Genomic DNA, 17,699 nt, shown 5'->3' on the forward strand with positions numbered 1-17,699 from the left:
TATGCCCTCTCCTTCTCCCACCTGCTAACACTCTGTCTGCTCCTCCTCACTGCCAGTAATATTTCTCCAAATCTTGGTCCTCCTCACCACGTTCCCAGTCATTTCTACCTCCCATCCACGCTCTATCACACATTTCCGTAATCTCTCTCACTTTATACCAATACACCCGGTCCACGCTTCCCCAATCCCACTCACAGGAGCTCTATGGAACTCTCGCTCTGTTTGCAAAAAAACTTTCCTACATCCATGATCTTTTCATTACTAATAAACTTTCCTTCCTCGCTATCACCAAAACCTAGCTCACCCCCTCTGACACAGCCTCTCCTGCTGCACTTTTGCATGGTGGATTCCACTTTTCCCACATCCCCCGCCCCAGCAGCATGCATGGCGGAGGAGTTGGTTTTCTCCTGTCAGATAACTGCTCCTTCACCCCAATCCCACTGCCACCCTCTGTAACCCTCCCTTCTTTTGAGGTGCACTCTGTGAGCATCTACAACCCCTCCAACCTCCAACTGACTGTCATTTACCGCCCCCCAGGGCCAGCCACCACCTTCTTCGACCACTTTACCACCTGGCTACTTCTTTTCCTTTCCGCTGACATCCCCACTATCATCTTGGGCGACTTTAACATCCAAAATGTAGGCAAAGATGCTTACCTGCCAAGGCCACAGAACAAATGCACTAAACAAGGTGCAGCGGACCCATTAAGATGGCACTGGTGCAAAAAGCCCTCTCTTGACCCATCCTCCTTATCTAGCTATCGCCCCATATCACTTCTCCCCTATGCCTCAAAACTACTGGAACAACACATCCATCTTGAACTGTCCTCCCACCTCTCTTCTTTCTCCCTCTTCGACCGCTTATAATTTGACTTCCAGCCGCATCACTCCACTGAAACTGCCCCAAAGTCACCAATGACCTATTAACCGCCAAAGCCAAGTGACAGTACTCTGTCCTCCTCCTCCTGGACCTGTCCTCTGCCTTTGACACAGTGGACCATTCCTTATTACTACAGATCTTCTCATCTCTTGGCATCACTGACTTGGCCCTATCTTGAATTTCATGATACCTAACAGACCGGACATTCAGTGTCTCCCACTCGTACACCACCTCCTCACCTCGCCCCCTATCTGTCAGAGTCCCTCAAGGTAACTAGGAGGATAGCGTGCACTCAAGTCCAATGGCGAGGTGCAGGTGTAACGGACCAGTAGGTCCTATTACTAATAATAGTCAAATTCACCGCACACTCAGAGGGATTTATGCGCTATACAGCGGCGCTCCCACGCCTAGCTGCATGACGCCACTGCAGCTAGGCGTGGGAGCGCCGCTGTATAGCACCCTATCAACAGCCATCTTTCTTGGGCTATTCTCTTGGGAGTTCTATTCCTCTTTATTCAAAGATCCGACTTTCAATTCAGCGATAAAAGTGATAAAGGCTCGGTCTGAGCCGAAACGTCGTGTTATTATATCGCTTCTACTTCGTGCTACATATTCTTGTTTGGCTCCCACATGTTTTGTATATAATAAAATAAGCACTTATTTGCATAAATCCCTCTGAGTGTGCGGTGAATTTGACTATTATTAGAGTCCCTCAAGGTTCAGTCCTAGGGTCCCTGCTCTTCTCCATTTACACCTTTGGCCTCGGACAGCTCATACCATCTCACGGCTTCAGTATCACCTCTATGCTGATGACACACAGATCTACATCTCTGGACCAGATATCACCTCCCTACTAACCAGAATCCCACAATGTCTGTCCGCTATTTCATCCTTCTTCTCCGCTAGATTTCTAAAACTTAATATGCACAAAATAGAATTCATCATTTTTCCCCCCATCTCACTTGACCCCCCCCCCCAATGGACCTATCGATTAAAGTAAATGGTTGCTCACTCTTCCCAGTCGCAAAAGCTCACTGCCTCGGGGTAATCCTTGACTCTGATCTCTCCTTCAAACCACATATCCAAGCCCTTTCCACTTCCTGCCGACTTCAGCTCAAAAATATTTCCAGGATCCGTAAATTCCTCAACCATGAATCTGCAAAAACCCTAGTCCATGCCCTCATCTCCCGCCTTGACTGTTGCAACCTCCTGCTCTGTGGCCTCCCCTCTAACGCTCTCGTGCCCCTCCAATCTATTCTAAAATCTGCTGCCTGAATAATCCACCTGTCGCCCCACTATTCTCCAGCCTCTTCCCTCTGTCAATCCCTGCACTTGCTCCCCATTACCCAAAGACTCCAGTTCAAAACCCTAACCACGACATACAAAGCCATCCACAACCTGTGCCCTCCATACAGCTGTGACCTCGTCTCCCGGTACTTACCGGCACGCAACCTCCAATCCTCTCAAGATCTCCTTCTCTCCTCCCCTCTTATCTCCTCTTCCCACAATTGCATACAAGATTTCTCCTATGCATCACCCCTACTCTGAAACTCTCCAGCACAACATATCAGACTCTCACCTACCGTGGAAACCTTAAAAAAAATAACCTGAAGACCCACCTCTTCCGCCAAGCCTGCAACCTGCAGTAACCACTGATCAACCAAACTACTGTACAACCAGCTCTACCCTCGCCTACTGTATCCTCACCCATCCCTTGTAGATTATGAGCCCTCGCGGGCAGGGTCCTCTCTCCTCCTGTGCCAGTCGTGACTTGTATTGTTTAAGATTACTGTACTTGTTTTTATTATGTATATCCCTCCTCACATGTAAAGCGCCATGGAATAAATGGCGCTATAATAATAATAATAAAATAATAATTTCCAGGCTGTGAAACATGGCTCCTGATTTCATGGGGGAACAAGTGAGCCGTGGTCTGGGCTTGATGATGATTACCAGCCAAAACGTGAATGCCAAACAAATGTATAAATCAGAGCATAGACCAGTATTCTTACCAGGTTCCATACAGTTAGCCTAAAGTAAAGGGACCACAGCTGGAAGAAAAGCATAGAGGCTTTCACTGGGCATTAGTGTAAGAGAATGGTCAGCTATAATATACTGATCTGCCATGATCAACCAGGCAGCCATCTTGTGAAAGTTAGGAAAGAATATATTCAACTTTTACAATAGAACTAATACGATGTACTCTGGAAAAGCAGATGGAGGATATAAAATGAGATCATGCCCATTAACAAATTTAGCAGATGTGCATACACGTAAATTTGATCAACCTCAGGGCTATGAGAAAATAGAACCAACGAATATATGGTAAATATGTGTATTTATGATAGTGTTAGTAGGAAACAGACTTCTACAATTGTCAAATGTATGAATTTATGGGTTTAGTCTAGGAGCAGTAATGAGAAAAATGTCAGTAGCTAGAGAGAATATTGAATTCATAGGTTTTTAATGTGGTTTGGTGAAGAGTTAATTAATGATGTAATATTGTGTTACTTCTTCCTTTGTCCAAAAAGATATGATGTAACCATATACGCCCTTTTGCTATATGTATACAGCTTCCTTTGTTTGCATAATGTATAAAAAGCCCGTTACTATTGCTCGGGGCCATTCCATCGCCATCATGCCACTGTGCCTCACCATGGCCAGGGCACAGAGCCTTATCACCGCCAGACTTCCTAGCGAATCTCTGCCAGTCTGAATTCCTGTTTTTGCCCGCATATTTCAACTTCTCTGATTTTCTATTCTGTTTTACCGTGTATCTCTGAATAAACTTCGACCTCAGCTTTAGAAGATTGTCTGCAATTTTGTCCGGCTCTTCCAACTCTCCCAATCAGGACTTTTTCTTACAATTAGTGCCAGTGAACAGGCCAGGGTTCTGCTAGGAGGGGAGACACATGCTTCATGGATAGCACATGCTGCATAAGGGTATGTGCACAAGTTGCGGATTCTCCAGTGCGGTTTTGTCTGTGGATTTGTATGTGTTTTTGTAAGCTAAATAAAGATATGTTATTTAACAAACAAAAAAAGATTTGTGATGTCATTTCTGTCCAACCTCCTCTTTTACATTTGTTCAACCCACACTCCATTACACACACAGATAGACAGATAGATATGGGATAGATAGATATGGGATAGATGGATGATAGATATGGGATAGATAGATATAGCTATATGGATAGATCTATCCATCCATAGATATATCTAAAGATATATAGCCATATATATTTTAAAAAAAAAAAAAAAACGGGAAAAAAAATGGCGTGGGCTCCCACGCCATTTTCTTCGCCAGAGGGGGAAAGCCGACAACCGGGGCCAATATTTGTAGCCTGGGAAGGGGTAATACCCATGGCCCCTTCCCAGGCTATGAATATCAGCCCGCAGCTGTCTGCATAGCCTTTACTGGCTATTAAAATAGGGGGCCCCCATATATTTTATAGCCAGAAAGGCTACGCAGACAGCTGCGGGCTGATATTCATAGCCTAGGAAGGGGCCATGGATATTGCCCCCCCTGACTACAAATACCAGCCCGCAGCTGCCCCAGAAATGGCGCATCTTTAAGATGCACCAATTCTGGCACTTAGCCCCTCTCTTCCCACTCTTGTGTAGCGGTGGGATATGGGGTAATATAAGGTGTTAATGTCACCTTGCTATTGGTCCAATTAATAATGAGGGTCCCACGACGATCTCCCCTATAGAACAGTGACACCAGGTGATGTCACTGCTCTATGGGTCCTGCCAGTGATGAATTGACAGGAGACAATGCCTCCTGCAGTCCATCACTGAGGTTACCTGAGTTCAGAGTCTCACTTTACAGCTCTGCTGCTTGAGAATTAGGGTAGCGGTGGGATATGGGGTAATATAAGGTGTTAATGTCACCTTGCTATTGGAAGGTGACATTAAGCATGGTTAATAGAGAGGCATCAATAAGACACCGATCCATTATTAATCGTATATTAATAAAGGGTTAAAAAAATACCACACATAAGAATAAAGTCTTTTAATGAAATAAAACATAACATGGTTTTCATCTTTTTATTTTGCTCCTAGATCCAATCGACACCCTCGTCTCAGGAAAAAAACTGAAAAATAATAAACCAACAGTATACTCCCTGTCCGACGCAGTCCAATTAATAATGAGGGTCCCACGACGATCTCCCCTATAGAACAGTGACATCAGGTGATGTCACTGCTCTATGGGTCCTGCCAGTGATGAACTGACAGGAGACAATGCCTCCTGCAGTCCATCACTGAGGTTACCTGAGTTCAGAGTCTCACTTTACAGCTCTGCTGCTTGAGAATTAGGGTTACGGGACCTCTTTCCCAGCGGAGGGATACATAGCTCCGCCTGTCATTTCAGTGCTGGAGCCCCTGGAGAGCGGTCGCATCAGCTGATGCGGCTGTTCTCCACGGGAGATCGTCGTGGGACCCTCGATATTAACTGGACTATGGCGGAGAGGTAAATATAGGTTGCTTTATTATTTTATCTTTATTACAGGAGATTGATGGCTTCGGGGAATTAGGTGTGTGCGGTGAGTACGTACTCTGTTATGTGTTGTATGTTATATGTATGTTCTGTATGTTGTATGTTATATGTTCTGTATGTTAGATTTTGTATGTTATATGTATGTTCTGTATCTTATATGTTCTGTATGTTATATTTTCTTTGTTATATGTATGCTCTGTATCTATGTTGTATAGTCTGTATCTTATATGTACGTTCTGTATATGTTATGTTCTGTATCTTATATGTATGTTCTGTATGTTATATGTTGTATGTTCTGTATCTTACAACATACACAGAACATACATGCATGTTCTGTATCTGACATGTATGTTCTGTATGTTAAATGTTGTATGCTCTGTATCTCATATGTATGTTATGTTATATGCTCTGTATATTATATGTATGTTCTGTATATTATATGTTCTGTATGTTATATGTTGTATGTTTGTTTTTTTACATTCAACACATTAGCTGGATGATGGGACTACTGCTGTCCCATCATTGGCTTTGTCAATCACTGTCAGGGTAGCAGGCATCGCTCGATGGGACTTGTAGTCCCATCGGACGATGCCTGCATACACACACATACATACATACACAGCCCCGCAAACCTCCCGACAGCCCGATGAGCCCCGCGCACACCCCAGACAGCTCCGCACAGACCCCTGATAGCCCGATGAACCCCGCACATACACCATACACGCACAGTCACCGCCCACACTCCGCCCCCACTCTTCCCTCCTCCCGATCTGCAGCGTTTCATCCACAGCAAAGCTGCAGATCTTTAGACCTGCGGTTTTGCTTCGGATCAATGCAAGTCAATGGGTGCAGAAACGCTGCAGATCTGCACAAAGAAGTGACATGCTGCGCAAATGAACCCGCAGCTAATCCACGCTGACTTTTCTGCAGCATGTGCACAGCGTTTTTCACATTCTATTGACTTTAATGGTACTGTACAACGCAGCAGAATCTGCTGCGGACCCGCAGGGCCAAAACCGCTGCGGATCCGCTGTAGAATCTGCAACGTGTGCACATACCCTAAGAAGTCCTAAGGAAAACGGTAACCTACTAGTAAAAGCAATCAGATGGCTATACATGGTTCCCTTTAAGGCTGTGTTTTGTTTTTTTTTGCATCTTTTTTTCTTGCAGGCAAAACCTACTCTCTTGATCGTAAAGACGCTACTTACAAAAAAGCAGGTTTTGCTGCATTTTTATCAGGTACATGTCTCTTGTGCATGCTGATAAAGTTTAGTGAAGGTTTTGCACCAAAAACACAGCAAAACCTGATACCTGCATTTTTTGCACTTACTACTATGGGTGAAAACATTCTGCAAAAACACTGGAAAAATGTGAAAAGTGACATGATGCAGTTTTCCAATTCAGTCCGGAAAAAAATGTGTGCATGAGATTTCTGAAATCTCATAGCTTTTGCTGGTACTGTAAAATGCAGCTTAAAACATGCCTTGGTATCCATATTGCAGTCACCAGACCTAGACTTGCTCAATTCAAGCTCAAAATTTCATTACCACTAAAATCTGTGGCATCATCTGTTACAGTGAGCAACCAGAGTACAAGTTTGTGTGACAAAAATGACAACGTCAACAGATGGGTGAGGCTTTAGGCAAACTATTTTGACTTTAGAACTAAATCCTCATTGTGCCTATGTGCCTTGTTTTTATCTGCCTTGCAATTTTTCTGAATGCAGATTCATAGTATTACCATTTCAGAAAAGTGGGTGAGATTTTTATAAACCTAATGCCCACTGCTTTTTACTTTGCTTTTTTGGGGGGTCTTAAAAAATTAATTTAAATATACTTTTTTAATGGTATAAAATAAGAAAAGTAACTAAGAGTAAGTGCACACGTTGCGAATTGTGCTGCGGATTTAGCTAAAGCCGCAGGTAAATCTGCAGGTCAAAAGACCTGCGTTTTATCTGCGGATTAGCCTGCGGTTTGACACCTGCACAATGGAGCAGGTGTAAAACCGCTGCGGATTCTGCACAAAGTAGCGACATGCTGCAGATTGAAAACTGCAGCAAATCCGCGCGGAAAAATTTGCAGCATGTGTGCACTGTGGTTTTCATTTTACATAGAAAATAAAGGTACTGTACAATGCAGCAGAAACTGCTGCGGATCCGCAGGGCCAAAAACGCTGCAGATCCGCAGCAGAATCCGCAACGTGTGCACATACCCTAACAGTCTTCATATTTTCTACTTTTATATACTGGGGGGAGAAGTGGCTGTCATGTTTGTCATGAAAATGTAGTGTACTTCTAGCTTTCATTACGACTGCAGTAAATATGGGCTGGATCTGCTCATGTGTGCATGGACAACTGTACAGTGATACTGACAAGTAGACCGTTTCATCGAGTGTGGCAGACAGCAGCGATTCTATTAGTTGCTGCTTACTGTATCACGCCCTGAGATTAGATATGTGGACTGATTCACACAATAGTATTAGATACCAAGCTCAGTGAATTGTCACATGTGCTGGGGTTAGATACACCGAGTCTACCACACAGGACAGGGTTAGAAACGGGGCACAGCGGACTATCACACAAGATGGGATTAAATGCATGGATCAGCAGACCATCTCTCACATGATGGTATTTGATGCACGATTCTGCTCAGTCAGTGCAACACCTCACTTCCAAATTAGGCTTTACTGCTGTATCTGCGCAGACATCTGAATTTGGCATTATAGTGACTCCGCAGAGTAGATATTACTGATGTCCTCTGAACACTGCAGCAACAGTCACGGTGACCGCAGTTTGGCAGCCTGGTATTGTACTACTAATCCTGGGCTATCTAGCTATTCTCACCGCTGGAAAAAGTTACTGCTGCAGCCAGGGCTGAGGAGTTGGTAAGCCAAACCTCCAACTCAGACTCCTCAGTTTCCATGACACCGACTCCTACTCCACAGCCCTGACTTCAGCACTGCCCTCATCATTCAGAGCAGCCCTGTGATGTATTCTAGTGGCTAGAGCAGCTTATTAGCCTGGCATTAGTAGTACCTTACCAGGATGCCTGACCAGTACTCAATGCCCACCGCTATAGTCACAACTTGCAGAACACTCAGCGATTACAGGGGGAATTGTAGTTCAGAGCACAGCTCTGGACAATGAAACGCAGCCAGATCAGCTAAGAACTGGACAACCCAGGAGGCATGCCACAGCTGAGGCAGCCATAGTATAGTCTGACCGAAGTCTCCTATGCCCAGGAGCTGCTGTATTTGCATTGTGCTCAATTTACATTTACACCATACAATAACGCACATGGTTATTCAAGTATCGCAACAGAGCTTCTCCCTAAAAAAAAAAAGTAAGCCGATATCATAACTTTTTTTTCCACCATGCCTCTCTAGGACAACCTAATTCAAGGCATACAATGACCACTCTCACCAGTGTGACATTAGTCCATAAAAAGGTGGTTTAACTGGCTTCATCCCAACCATTCAGAAGGGACCAGGTATCAAATATCTGCACCAGTTTGGAAATGTTACCTTTTCCTGACAAAAAGGGGAAAGTCCCCAAAATGTTGCAGCAGGTGCAGACATTTTGTCCCAGATGACACCTCTCTGCTGACTGAGTGCTTTCACATTGCATTGTGTCCATGTGCCGATTGAGCCATAGACTCTAATTGTGATGGCAAAGCAAACATGAGCTCTGTCGTGCCCTTTTTCAGGAATGTATGTCTACAGGAGGTGGACACTCAGGCGCAGTCTACTGAGTGTCCGCCTCCTGTAGGCCTAGACGCCTGAAAATTATGCACCACTACAGTCTTAAGGCCCTGTCGGCGCATCCATATGCCCCGAAAGGGTCACAGAACGCAATGTGAAATCACCCCAAGGCTTACATGAAGCCTGTCACACCTAATCAATATAAGCCAACTTCACAATGGTGAGTGGTGGATGTTTTTATTGTATATTTATATGGAAGAAAAATGTTTACTGTAAACTAATTCTTTATAAAGAGACATTGGAAAGAAAAATAATTCAGTACTAGATACTTTGCCTGTGAAAATTTTGAACTCAAGTGCTTCACAGTGTCAAAGATCACAGCCAGATCCCACCGCTAGTCACCAGTTTGTCAGGGGACCAACTCTGCTGTCTCCAACAGTCAGGACAATTACACATTTGACTGACGAGGGATGGACAAAGCCACGGCTGCTTCCACTACTAGGCCGGCTATTGGGTAACTCGAAGTGAATATATATATATATATATATATATATATATAAATTAATGTATGTGTATATCGGCCACACCCACTCCACATAGCCCCACCCAATCACTAAGCATCTTTCATTTCACCAGAGCTGTTTAAAAGAAGCTGAGCTGTGATTGGTTGCTATGAGCAACAGTTTTCCCACTCCACAACACCTCAGCAGACACTGACCGGGTGGGAGAAATCTAGCATCCCCAGGAACATAAGTTCCCAGCCATTGTCTGCCCCCCCAGAAAGCACGACAAAAATGAATCACCCCCTCCCATGCCCATATACCCATCACACATCCTCCATTCCATAGGCACATCTTCCCTCTTAAAGGGATCTCCGGTATGGAGGTCAGGGCAAATCCACTCAGCGCTCTGGTTCTGACCCCAGACTGACAGGATGATGTGGGATATTAGGGGTAGTAGTTCGGTGGCTCTGACGGGATGTGGGATATTAGGGGTGGTTGTCTGGTGGCTCTGACGGGATGATGTGGGATACTAGTGGTAGTAGTCCGGTGGCTCTGACGGGATGATGTGGGACACTAGTGGTAGTAGTCCGGTGGCTCTGACGGGATGATGTGGGACATTAGGGGTAGTAGTCTGGTGGCTCTGACTGGATGATGTGGGATATTATAGCAGATGTGGCTAGGCAGAGTGGGCGGGGATATATTTTGTAATGATAATTTATTAGAACTAATCATAGTTACTATGCCTGGGCAACGCCGGGCTCTTCAGCAAGTGGTATATAAACTTCCGATTCCCAGCTTAAGGAATATGGAAAATATGTGTAAATATACACACACCCAACCCTGATATGGTCACTGCCGACAGTCACTGCCGACTCCACAACAACAAAAAGGAACCACTAATTGGTTAAACAGGCCATTAGACACCAGTTACAGATAGCGTATGGCTTCAGAGATGCAGTTTAGAGAGCAAGAGGAACAGGGCTACTACATTTTATATATTTAATCCACAATGGTAGACAGCGGTTATAAAGATATATACAAAGATGATGTGCAATGGAAACAATGCAAGCTTTAGTTACATAAAATAAGGAATAATGACAGAATTCCTAACCCTGATGTCACAGAAATAGTTCAGAGCTTAGTGGAAGTACTCCTTAGCAAACCAGACAATACTTATAGCAGGACTGAAATGACAAAACCCAAGTTTTGCTTTTTATTAGGTTACACCCACAAACCTTCCCTTGGTGAGTTTATGTGGGGGCCGATTGTGGAATGTGCTAGAACCATCAGAACTTTAGGAAATCCTCAACTTCCAAGGATATCTGGGCCCTGGAAGTCCCAGACGGTAGAGAATAGCTTAGTTACTCACCGATAACGGTGTTTCTCGGAACCCATGACAGCACCATGGAGAAAGGGGATCCGCCCTTCAGGGACAGGAACCTACAGAAAAAGGGCGGTACCTCTCCTCCGCCTTCAGTTGGTTACAGAGCATCAGAAGGTCTCCAGGTTAGTTAGACAACAGAAATACATACACAATATTATAATACTGCTTACTTATCAAAGCACCGTGCCTAAACGGAAACACTCTACTAACAATAACACGTGCTCACCATACTCGTGAAGGGGAGGGGAATAAGCGGGTGCTATCATGGGTTCCGAGAAACACCGTTATCGGTGAGTAACTAAGCTATTCTCTCTCACCCATGACAGCACCACGGAGAGAATTTCAGAGATTGGTAGCTTAGGGAGGGACCACCGCCTGAAGGACCCTTCTCCCGAAGGTCAGGTCAGATGTAGAGGCTAGATCTAATCTATAGTGCCTAAAAAAGGTCGAAGGTGATGACCAGGTGGCCGCCTTACAGATTTGTTCTATTGATACCTCAGATCTTTCAGCCCATGAGGTCGCCATTGCCCTTGTGGAATGAGCTCTCAGCCCTTCTGGGATGGTATTCCCGCTGGATGAATATGCCAGGGCAATCGCATCCCTTATCCACCTTGCCAGGGTACTCTTGGATGCTTTGAGCCCCTTCCGAGGACCCTGGAAACATACAAAGAGAGAGCCTTCCTTCCTACACTTTTTGGTGGCCTCTAAGTACTGTACTAGGCACCTTTTAACATCTAAAGTGTGGAACTTTTCTTCCCCCTTATTTTTTGGATTTGGGCAGAAGGAAGGAAGCACTACCTCCTGGGACCTGTGAAAATGTGATGACACTTTGGGCAAATAGGCTGGGTCAGGTTTTAAGATAACTCTATCCTCTAGAATTTTTGTGAAAGGAGGCCCCGCTGACAAGGCTTGAATATCGCTCACTCTTCGGGCTCATGTTAGTGCCACCAGAAGCACCGTTTTAAGAGATAGGATTTTTAGGGGTGCCGAGTGAATTGGTTCTAACGGAGGGCCTGTCAGTGTTGAAAGTACCAGATTCAGGTCCCATGATGGTAATCTTTGACTGGCTATTGGCCTCGATCTGGTTGCGGCTTTAATAAACCGTGCTACCCAGGGGTCACCTGCCACATCATGGTTATAGAGGGCGCCTAATGCCACTATTTGTACTTTTAATGTGTTGACCGCCAGACCCTGTTCTAGGCCCACTTGTAGGAATTCTAGGATCTTATCAATCTGAACCCCATCCTGAACCTTTGCCCTAGAGGTGGATAGAAATTTTTTCCATATTCTACCATAAGCTCTCATTGTAACCGGTTTCCTACTCTTTTGTAGTGTAGTTATCAGGTTTTCTGAAAAACCCCTGTCCCTCATCAGTGCCCTCTCAAATTCCATGCTGTTAAATGGAGGTTCGGTGCCTGAGGATGTAGCACTGGGCCCTGCGATAGCAGGTCCAGGAGATCCGGTAGGACCCATGGGTCGGTTACTGAGAGCATTCTTAGCCAGGAAAACCAGGTTCTTTTGGGCCAGAAGGGGGCTATCAGTATCATTCTTGCCCTGTCCTGCCTGACTTTCTTTAGGACTGCTGGAATGAGCATGATTGGGGGAAAGGCATATGTTAGATTCTGTGTCCATGGGAGCATAAATGCATCCAGAGTTAGAGGATTCCCCCTGGGATCTAGGGAGCAGAAGGCGTCTACCTTTTTGTTTTTGAAGTCGGCGAACAGATCCACGACTGGGGTCCCCCACATTTTTACAATCTGCCGAAAAGTGGACTGCTTTAGTACTCATTCCCCCTGTCGCAATTGGGTGCGGCTCAGAAAGTCTGCCCTTTGATTCTCTGTACCGCGGATGTGTAGGGCTGTCAGAGATAATAGGTTTGCCTCCGCTAGTTTGAGGATTTTGGCGGATGTGTCCATTAGGGTTCGGGACCTGGTTCCCCCCTGGTGGTTTATATAGGCCACTGTGACCCGATTGTCCGAAAGGATACGGACATGGTGGTTCTGGAGTAGGGGTAGGAAGTGTGTTAGGGCATAGCCTACTGCTAGAAGCTCCTTTTGATTTGAGGCGGCTCCTAGTTCTTGATTTCCCCATTCGCTCTGAGTCACCTCGTTGTTCTTGTGCGCTCCCCATCCTGTGGGACTGGCATCTGTTGTCACTACGTGTGTTATCTTTGGTGCCCAGGGGATCCCTTTGGACAGGTTCTCCTGGTTTCCCCACCAAGCTAGGGAATGAATAGTGATTGAATTTAGGGTAATGCGACCCTCTAGGTGTCCCCCTACTACTGCTTGGTTGGCCAATACGTCCCACTGGAGATTTCTTGTGTGTAACTGAGCCCATTGAACTGCTGGTAGGCAGGCAGATAGTGAACCCAACAGTGACATGGCCTTCCTTAGTGTCATGGAGGGATTTTGGATTGCTCTTGCTGTAATTTGAGCGATCTTCTCCTTTTTGTGGTTTGGGAGGCGACACTCCTGAATGTTTGAGTCTGGTGTTAGGCCCAAGAATTCTTGTACCCTGCTGGGCTCCAATCTTGATTTTTTTAGATTTAAAAGCCAGCCCAGGTCTTGTAGAGTGTTCATCACCCTGTCTCTCTGTTCCCTGCATTTTTGAGCCGAGCTGCCCGCTATTAGGAAATCGTCTAGATACGGGATTATTATTATATCTTGTTCCCTTATATGAGCCATCATTTCCGCTACTATTTTGGTGAATACTCGCGGGGCTATCGATATTCCGAACGGCAGGGCTCTGTACTGAAATTCTTTGACCTTGCCTTTTATTGAGACGGCTAACCTCAGATACTTCCTGGAGTCTTTGTGGATAGGGACGTGATAATAAGCGTCGCTGAGGTCCAACACCGTCATGTAGCAGTTTGGGAACAGGACTTTGGTGGTAGATTTGATCGACTCCATTTTGAAGCTCTGGTTCTTGACGTATTTGTTTAGCTTTCTCAGATTTATGATTGTACGAAAGGTGCCATCTGGTTTGGTCACTAGAAAAAGAGGGGAGTAGAACCCTCTGCCCATATTCTGCAGGGGGACCTCCTGGAGGACTCCTTTTTTTTTACTAGGCCTAGAACCTCGCTTTCTAGCGCTTCCTGTTCTCGCATGCTGGATCTCAGCGGCGTTGCTACATATTTTTGAGGCGGGAGAGAGAAAAAGTTTATCCTTAGGCCCTCCTGGATTAGGTTTATTATCCAGGGGTTTGTTGAAATTCTCCTCCAGGCTGGAAGGAAAAAGGATAACCTTCCTCCCACCCTTGGCGTACTGTCACTTGGAGGGCTTTTTGTCCCGGGGAGAGTTATTAAAGAAGAAGCCTCTCTCTCTTCTTTTATCATCCCACTTTTGTTCCCTTGGTGGTCTTCTCTGAAAAAACCTCCTATTCCGAAAGGGTCTTTTAAATGCCGCTGGCCCTAAATTTGGGAATCCTTTTTTCTTGTCCCCTGCTTTCTGGAGGATGTCATCTAACGTTTCCCCAAAAAGGAATTTTCCTTCACAGGGGATGGAGCATAATTTCATTTTGGTCTGAAGGTCCCCTGGCCAACTTTTAAGCCATAGTGTCCTTCGTGCCGCGTTTGAAAGTGCTGCTGTTTTGGACGACAGTCTGACTGAATCGGCCGATGAGTCTGCTAGGAATGCAGCCGCTCCCCTTATTACTGGGATAGAATCTAGAATTTTATCTCTAGGTGTCCCTTCCCTCAGCTGTTTCTCAAGTTGGTCCACCCATACCATTAGGGCTCTTGAGGTACATGTCGCCGCTATCGCTGGCCTGAGGTTACCGCCTGCAGACTCCCAAGCCCCCTTTAGAAAGGTATCTGCCTTCTTATCTAGGGGGTCCCTGAGGGTGCCCATGTCCTCAAAGGGAAGGGCGAATTTCTTTGAGGCTTTAGCGACTGCCACATCGAGTTTCGGGGCTCTGTCCCAAGACGTGGATGCCTCCTCCTCAAAGGGGTATTTCCTTTTAAGGGAAGGGACTGTAGTATTTTTCCTGTCTGGCTTGTCCCGTTCCCTTTTGATTAGACCCGTGACGATTTCGTTTAGCGGAAATACTCTCCGTTTTTTCTGGCCTAGCCCCCCGAACATTATGTCCTGGACTGTGTTATCCGGCCTCGTGTCCAATACCCCCATAGTAGACCTTACAGCTTTCACCAGTTTGTCTACCTCTTCTAGGGGAAAACAATGGCGTCCTCCTGTTTCCTCGTCTGAGGAGCCGGATTCTGAGGATTTAGTCGAGATTTCTCCCGATGTGGAAGAGTCTGACTGGGAGATTTCTACCGTGTCTTTTTTCCTCGTTTTATCCTTATGTTTAAGGGATTCGAGGGCACTCTGGACCTCTGATTTAATTGCGGCCCTTAGGTCAGATGCGAAATCCGGAGTCTCCTGACAAACAATTTCTTTTGTACAGGACTCGCATAGTTTTTTCTCCCATGATACCGGTAGGGGTTTAGCGCAAGTGGGACATTCCCTGTTCTTTTTAGCCTTCTTCTTTCCCTAATAAGGGAGAGGGATTGCATTACAAGGGTGACATTCACGAAGATCACTTACCCCAAAAAAAAGGCGCGCGGCTGCAGGTACCGGTTCGGGAGACGGAGTCAGGTCCTGTATAGGCTGATCTCCTGGTGGCGTTCTGCTCCTCGCTGCTGACGTGCTACGCCGCGTGGAGTGACTGCTGGAACGGCACTCTGTTTCGTTCCTTTTGTCGGTGGTGGTGCTGCTGCTGTTTCAGCTGCTGCCTCTGCTCCTGTTGCTGGTCGCTATCCTCCATTATTAGGATCGCTTCCAGCCAGGAGTTTCTGCACCTCACCTTTTTTAAACTTGGCGCCGCGTGACGTCACCGCTCCCCCTGCACGCGCTGGTCGGGGAGCGCGCTCCTGCGCATGCGCCCGGTTCCGGGACCCGGAAGTCGTTGGTCTACTTCCGGGGCAGCGGCCATCTTGGTACTCTCCGTACCATGGCGCTGCTCACGCTCCACCGGGTCCCGCTGAGCCCCGACCTCCTTTCCGGAGTGGCGACTCCGGCGTCTCTCCCCCCCGCTCACTCGGCAGCCCGCATCGGCCCCGGCGGTGGCGGCTTCGGGCACCGCACCTGCCGCGACAGGGGCCTCCCCGCTGCCGATACCCGGACAGGCCGGCCCCGGACTCCTCACAGGTACGCCGTACTGTGGGTCCCTCCGTCAGGGACAGGAACCCAACTGAAGGCGGAGGAGAGGTACCGCCCTTTTTCTGTAGGTTCCTGTCCCTGAAGGGCGGATCCCCTCTCTCCGTGGTGCTGTCATGGGCGAGAATGGTCTTTTTTGTTGCGATTTTATCTTGATTTATATATGAAACATTGCCTGGATAGTATCATCCATCAAACCATTAAGTTGGAGGGGTTAGAATGGCCTTACAATGACGTGAGTAAACGTGTAATGTTCGACCCTTCGCTATGAAGCCGGAAATACGTTTCCCATAAATATTGGATTAGTGCAAACCCCAATATTCAATACGGACTAGTGGCTCCAACATGTGCTTTGATCAGGTTTGTTAGTTTAGAAGTGTTCTTCCCGCCTCTGTGTAATCAAATCCCAGCCTTTGTGTCCCTTTCTGAGCAAATCTCACTGCTGTAATTACCTTGTTACTGCAGGGGGGCGCTGCTTCAATGGAGATTGAAGTGTCAGCGCTCTCACTTGTTATAATTCGTTCTCGCTCTTCCTCAGTCATAATTAATCTCTTGAGATGTCTGTATTGATTTTTATTTTCCTCTGACAGAGCAAACATGAATACACAAAAAAAATTGTTTTATACAGTAATGCTGTTTTAACCCCAAATTTTTCATTTTTACACAAAATAGAAAATAAACCCACAATTTTTTTATACAATTTTCGGGAACAAGTCATACCAAATATGTGATCAAAACTAATGTTTGTGAATGGGTCTGCTCCGATCGAGGAAAGATTGACGTAGGCCACAACAAGCAGGTAGTTTACCCCAGAGGGATTTCAGAGCCAGGAACTTGGGGAGAATCTGATTTGACATCACAGGAAGTCAGGAGATTTTCAGCCAGGCATCATGTGATGGCATTTTAGGTTACAGAATGATTTGGAAATACAAAAGGGGAGCCCATCGGTGGCAGTTAGTTCACATTATTAGTTATAAAGTTAGCAACCCCTTTAAGAACCATTCCCTCCACTACACATTTCTAGATCTGTCACTGTCCATTTTTATCCATTTGTTTTACATTCCTTTACTTCCCTGACAAAAGATTTAAAGTGTGATTTATATACACATTGCCTTGGGTCCTGCTGCAAAAAACAAGCAGCTGATCCATCACGTACTCTACTCATTTAGAGGTGATGTATAAAGATTTTATAGGGAGTTTCAGAACAGAATGACTGTTCAAACCAAGTTCAGGCAATCGGTGCACCCTTGTGGCCAAACATTTCAGCACACCATTCCATCTACTTGTTTTCTATCCATCTCCTCCCTAGTCTCGCTCTGTAAAGCCAGAGCTGTCAAAGAAGAGTTATATAAATAAGCAATATGCAAAGCCACAAAGAGGCACAGAAAGATGCACCTGTATTTTTTTTTCAAAGATAAGTCTGCTCATTCATCCGCTGTCTGGAGCCCTTTTGCACGTGTAGAATTATCCAGTACTTCATACCATTAATTTTCCATTTTCATTTATTCTTAAATACAAATTAGGCATCAGATGACATGTAATATCAAAATCTCTTAATCATAGCTGGGAGACAGGAGGGC

This window comes from Dendrobates tinctorius, unplaced genomic scaffold, assembly GCF_039654945.1.
Source record: "Dendrobates tinctorius isolate UK_male_01 unplaced genomic scaffold, ASM3965494v1 ptg000062l, whole genome shotgun sequence".
Lineage (NCBI taxonomy): Eukaryota > Metazoa > Chordata > Amphibia > Anura > Dendrobatidae > Dendrobates > Dendrobates tinctorius.